The sequence below is a fragment of the Peromyscus eremicus genome, chromosome 15, assembly GCF_949786415.1.
Source record: "Peromyscus eremicus chromosome 15, PerEre_H2_v1, whole genome shotgun sequence".
In the NCBI taxonomy this organism is placed as follows: domain Eukaryota; kingdom Metazoa; phylum Chordata; class Mammalia; order Rodentia; family Cricetidae; genus Peromyscus; species Peromyscus eremicus.
In genome coordinates this window covers 58,493,559-58,500,280 of record NC_081431.1, presented here as the reverse complement: position 1 = coordinate 58,500,280, position 6,722 = coordinate 58,493,559, and positions in this window count along the sequence as shown.

Here is a 6,722-nt window from a genome sequence, read left to right as displayed (position 1 = left end):
CTCATCCTCTGGCCTCCTTATGCGCGCGCGCATACACACACACACACACACACACACACACACACACACACACACACCCGTACAAACACAAAATCAGAGACCATAATAGCTAAGCAAAAGACAAGTAAGGTTAAAAAAAAAAAAAACACAGCTGGGCAGTGGTGGAACACACCTTTAATCCTAGCACTAGGGAGGCAGAGGCAGGCGGATCTCTGTTGCAGAATGTATGTACACTGTGAAGATGTATCTTTGCCCAGGCACTTTCTGATTGGTTTAATAAAGAGCTGAATGGCCAATAGCTAGGCAGGAGAGGATAGGCAGGATTTCTGGTGAGAGAGGGGCGGAGAGACACCAGGAAGATGGGGGAGCAAGTGCTGTACTGAGGAAAGGTAAAAGCCACGTGGCAGAATGTAGATTAAGAGAAGCAGTTATAAGTTGTAATTAAGTTATAAGAGCCAGTTGGGGACACACCTAAAACTAAAAGCCAAGCTTTCATAATTAATAATAAATCACTGTGTCCTTATTTGCGGGCTGGTCGTCCAAGGAAGTCCAACAAGAAAGCTTGCTACAGATCTCTGAGTTTGAGGCCAGCATGGTCCACAAAGCAGGTTCCAGGACAGCCAGGGCAACACAGAAATACCCTGTCTCGAAAAACCAAAAACCAAACAAAGATCAACCAAAGCCATTATGAAACGAAACGTCTCCAAAAGTGCCATTGAATTTGTTTTAGGTTGGCCATCAGCAGCTGGGCATGGGGCTCCCCTTAGATGTGGTTTGTCTACGCAGTGAGACTGCACTGGAGAAAACTGAGTTTTTCCTTTTTTTTTTTTTTTTTTTTTGGTTTTTAGAGACAAGGTTTCTCTGTGTAGCTTTGCGCCTCTCCTGGAACTCACTTGGTAGCCCAGGCTGGCCTCGAACTCACAGAGATCCGCCTGCCTCTGCCTATAAGAGTTTTTCCTTTTTGAGGAGTTGTCAAATGGAGATAGTTTCCGGGTTAGAAAAGGAAGCGCCTGTCCACTTCTGCTCTCGGCGGCGGTGCGGGGACCCCATCTGTCCTAGCGCTGTACGTTCCTGTGCGTGCTGCTAGCGTCTTTGTGGGTTCACACGTGTGCCGGTCCTGTTTTGTCTGGAAGGCTGTTTCCTTGGAGTCATCCATGCCCTCTGGCTTTTAGTCTTTCCTCCTCTTTGTCTACTGTTTTTTAAGCTTTTCTCAAAGCTAAAGAAACGAGGACTGCGTATAACCAATTGCTTTTCACTAGGATGTTTATTCTCCTTTACATTAGAAAAAGAATGTTGGAACAGACTTGGCAGCACATGCCTTTCATCCCAGCACTCAGGAGACAGAGGCAGACTGATCTCCGAGTTTGAGGGTACCTTGGTCTACAGAGAAAGTTCCAGGACAGCCAGGATTACTCGAAAAATGGAGAGAGAGAGAGAGAGAGAGAGAGAGAGAGAGAGAGAGAGAAGAAGAAGAAGAAGAAGAAGAAGAAGAAGAAGAAGAAGAAGAAGAAGAAGAAGAAGAAGAAGAAGAAGAAAAGAAGAAGAAGAAAAGAAGAAGAAGAAGGGGCTGGAGAGTTGGCTCAGAGGTTAAGAACACAGGCTATTCTTCCTGAGTTCAATTCCCAGCAACCACATGATGGTTCACAGCCATCTATAATGAGATCTGGTGCCCTCTTATGGCATGGAAGCATACATGCAGACAGAACACTATATAAATAATAAGTAAATCCTAAATAAAAAAACAAATAAATGAGTTCCGGTGATCCAAACCCTGGAGTTACTGGTATTATTTTTAAAAAAAGGAAGAAAGAAAGAAAGAAAGAGAGAGAGGGGGAAGGAGGGAAGGAGGGAGGGAGGGAGGGAGGGAGGGAGGGAGGGAGGAAGGAAGGAAGGCAGGCAGGCGAGAATGTCAAGTCAGCAAGGTGTCTCAGTGGGTAAAGCTTGCTACTGAGCCTGATGTCCTGAGTTCAACTCCTGGAACCCAACATGGTGGAAGGAGAGAACTGATTCCTGCAAGTTGTCCTTTGCCACACCAAGGCGAGCACACACACACACACACACACACACACACACACACACACACACACTTACATAGTCTCTCTGTTTCCCTCTTTTTCAAAACAAATGAACAAAAACAGAATGTCATGAGATACCATGTGCACATCATTAAAAAGAACGTAATTCAGCCAGGCATGGTAGTACACACTTTTAATCCCAGTACTTGGGAAGCAGAGGCAGGAGGGTCTCTGTAAGTTCAAAGTTAGTCTGGTCTACATAGTGAGTTGCAGATCTCCACTTACATAGTGAGATCCTGTCTTAAAAATAAATAATAAATTATACACTTACATTATTTTTTTAAGACATTATCTGACTGTGTCCCCCAGGAAGGCTCTGTAAACCCGCTGGCCTTGAGCTCACAGATATCCACCTGCCTCTGTCCCCCACCCCAGGCCTCCAGTGATAAGATTAAAGGCATGCACTTCCTTATTGGCTTATTTTATGTGGTGGTTTTGTCTACATGTATGTCTGTGAACTACATGTATGCATGGTGCCCACAGGGCCAGAAGAAGGCATCCATTCCTGGAACTGAAGTCACAGGTGGTTATGAGCCACCAGGAATTGAACTCAGGTACTCTGGAAGAGCATCCATCTTGCTAGCCCTCTGGCTTTTTTATTTTACTTTTTTATTTAGATTTTTTTTGGGGGGGGCGGGGGACAGGGAGGGAGGGTTCAAGACAAGGTTTCTCTGTGTAGCCCTGGCTGTTCTGGAACTCTCTCTGTAGACCAGGCTGGCCTTGAATTCACAGAGATTTGCCGGCCTCTGCCTCCTAGTGCTAGGATTAAAGGTGTGTGCCACCACCACCACCACCACCCTACCCCAGCTTTTTATTTCAATTTTTAAAAAATCATTTTGAGTCATGCGTCTGTGTATTGGTGTCAGTGTGTTCATATGAGTGCATGTCCCTGCAGAGGCCAGAGACATCAGATCTCTCTGGAGTTGAGTTATAGGCATTTATGAGTCACCTGACATGGGTGCTAGGAACCAGATCTTGAACTGGACCTGGTGCTAGGACCTCTACCAGAGCAGACCACATTCTTAACCACTGAGCCATCTCCAGCCTTTCCTTCTTTCTTTTTTTCTTTTTCTTTTTTCTTTTTCTTTTTTTTGACCCAGGCTGCAAACAGCCCTAGAAGCTAATCTCTTCCTCCAGGGCCCAGGGCAGGTTTGTTTATAAAGACAGCAACTCCCTCTGCAGAGATTTAGAGGCTGCCTCTCCAGTGATAATGAAGCAATGAGAATTCCCCTTCCTCCCTAGAGAAGATCTGTTTGTTCCCTAACCAGAATCATAAAGATAATGTCTCCCCGTGCGGCAGAGGTTGGGCAGGTTTGATAGCGATCCTCTTATAAAATCAGAGCTTTCCTTAGATTAGCATGACTCAGCCATGATGCAGGCCCTCTGTGTGAGCAGTGTCCATCCAAGCCTCAGTGAATCATCCCTCACTAGACTCCCCCCCGGGACTGGAGGGCATGGGGAATTGTTACCTATAGTGTCTGCTCCACCAGGGAAGTCTGGCATGTCTGCCCAACAGTTAGCTCCCTGGTGTTCAGGGAGTGCAAGACTTCTTCACTTACCCGCAGCAGTGATTACATTTTCTTTTGTGTGTTTTTCCCAGAGCCCTTTCTTACCTCTTTATTATTCGTACTGTTCAAGGCACTTAGGATGCATCAGTAAACAGAGACTGTTCCCCCCAGGAGTGTGCACACTGAAGAGGGAGCAGAGATGTTAGACAGATATGTGAGGGTGTTCCAGAGGAGCCGTGGAGGTTTTCTATCAGGGGCGCGGCACAGTGTGCTAAAGTAACAGATGGAAGTCAGCCCCAGCACTCGAGGAAGAAGCAGGCGGATACCTGTGGGTTCAAGGCCAGCCTGGTCTACATAGTGAATTTCAGGTCAGCCAAGGCTACATTGTGATACCCCCCTAAGAAAAAAAGTGAATTAAATTAAATCAGTACATTGATTACAATTAAAGTGATTGGAGGAGGATGGAGGTGGAAATGAGATTAGTTAGTTAGGATGCAACTGCAGGAATCTGCAGAAAATATGGAGGTGCCTCGGCCAGAGCATTAGCAGTGGAGTGGGTGAGAACTGGTTGGATGTGCTTTGCCATACAAGGGTCCTATTTTTGTCTGAAAAACAAAGGATTGAGACTGTAAAGTAAGAAAGCACAAAAGAGCTTTGGAGGTGGTAAAATTATCCTATATCTTGATTGTGGTGATTACACAAATCTATACATGCTCTAAAATTCATACAATAATACATCGAAAGCCTACTTTAATGTATAACCATTTGCAATTATTGTATGTGTGATAGTGACATTATGGTTCTTTTTAGTGCCTTATCTTTTCAAGTTGTTCGCTAAAATATTTAAGGGCAAATTATATGAAACATGGGGTTTGCTTAAAAATGATACTGGAAGGGCTGAGCAAATCAAATTGCCCAGTGAGTCAAGTGCTTGCCAGGCAGTCGTGAGAACTTGTGTTTTTCACCAGTGCCTGGGGGGGGGGGATGGATGTGGTAGTGTGTACCTACTGTCCCAGCTCTAGGAAGTGGAGATGAGAGGATCCTGGGGCTTACTGTGCAGCCGGTAGGCACAAGCAACCAAAGAGTTCCAGGTCCATTGACTGACCTTGTCTCAAAAAATACGGTAGAAGTTGGGTATAGTGGTGAACACTTTAAGCCCAGCAATCGGGAAGCAGAGGCACATGGATCTCTACGTAGACCAGGCTGGTCTCGGAACTCACAGCGATCCGCCTGCCTCTGCCTCTGCCTCCCTACTGCTGGGCTTGTGCCACCACTGCCCAGCACCCAACTATTTATTATTTTTAGGGTTTTCAGGGAGAAGGGGTCCATGAGGTGCTGAGTCAAATCATTGTTTAAGCCAATATAATGATGTTGGGGGGCGGGGAATATTGAAGGAAAGCTTCAGTTCCTCCTTCCACACAAAACAAGGTCTCTTTTTCAAGGCTCCTTCGGAGGAGGTAGAGAAGGGGAGTGGTGCTCCACCGTTAGAGTAACGAGCCTGGTGAATATGTGACCTGTGGAATGACTGGAATGACCTGTGGGGTCTACAGGATGGTTAAAATGGGATACTAGTCAGGCTGCTACTCCCGAAAGACATGGAGGTTGGGCATGGTCTTGTCAGCCCTTGGTGGTTACGGCCTACTTACCTGAAAGGCCTGTTTTCCTGCCCATGTGACATGACAGTTGGGAGCACACAGTATGCAGGATAAGCCAGTCTCACATGCCTGACCCAGTGGTCCTCATTGTGTGCCCCTTTGACTGTAAGTATCCTCTCCTCTCCTTCTGTATCTCTCCCCGCTGCCACATCCCACCCAGGAAAAGGAGGAGGACCTGGAAGGAGCCTCTACAGACAGAACCAGGCAGTGAAAAGGTCAGTGGTGGTCAGCAAGCTGGGGACATCGGGGGCTCCAGTGACATTCTCAGCTAGCCCAGAAAAAGAAAACAAAACTTTTCTTGGATCACTCAGAGTTGACTGGAAACCAAGACTTCATTGTCCCCAGTGCCCTGAAGGTGTTAATTTCTGATGTCGGTAGTGTTATGTATGGGCCTTTCATCCATCACTCAAACAGCAAGTGTCACTCACTCTCTTTGGGAAACTTGTGTGTGTGAAAGCATGTTCATCTTGGCAAATGTGCAGCCCCAGCGGCTTCTGGCATCCATTTCTAATTCCTGTTCCTTGTTTACGATGTCAGCAGAGCTGAGTCCTAAACCCTCATGGAGCCTTGGGGCTGTCTTCTGACTTAAAGCAGTGATGCTATCCAGTTAGTGTTTTTGCCCTCTGACAGACATTACACTAAAGACAAGCACATCTCGCTGCGCCTCAGAATAACCTTATGAACCAAATACCCAAAGATTACGAACTATATCACCTACTGATGAAGAAACGCAGAGGAATGGAGTAAGTTGTCCAAGGTCACAGGGCCACTAGGGGCTAGAGGCATAATTCTTGTGTAGTATTACCTGCCTTGGTGAGGACCTGTGGGAAGCTTGACTTGAACCAAAAGGAAGCCCTTGATTTTTAAAATACATTTATTTTATTTTTGTTTTGGGTATGAGTGTTTTGCCTCCAGGTATGTATGTGTGTGCACCGTGTGTGTCCGGCCCGAGGATGCCAGAAGAGGACACCAGAACCCCTAGAGTTAGGATGACAGACGGTCTAGTATATGGGTGCTGGGAACCCACCCAGGGTCCTGCACAAGAGTGATGAACTCTTTAACTACGAAGCCATCTCCCTAGCCCCTCTCGACTGAATCTGATGAACTGATGTCGTGAGCAGAATCAGTTGTTTTGTTTGAAGGACTAGGAAATGAAGTTGCCCTGCCACTCTTCCTGAAACATCAGCCAGACAGTACAATTGTCTGGCAAGGCAACCGGCTGGGAAAAAACCAAGAATTGCCCTCTGATGACTTCCTGTTCTACTTTAAGCTTGTCTCTGGCTCAACACTCCACTTTCCATGAGGTTTTCAAACCGGCCAGAAGATTTCTTATCACTCGAATTAGCCTGGCTCCATGTTAGACAGAACTGTCATCCCTTCCCTTTGGGGTACTGTAAGTGGTAGAGGAGACCAGAAAGCTAGAAAGAAGTGGGTTGGGACTGCCTAGCTAACCGCATCCTTGGACCACCCAATCCGTAGGGAGG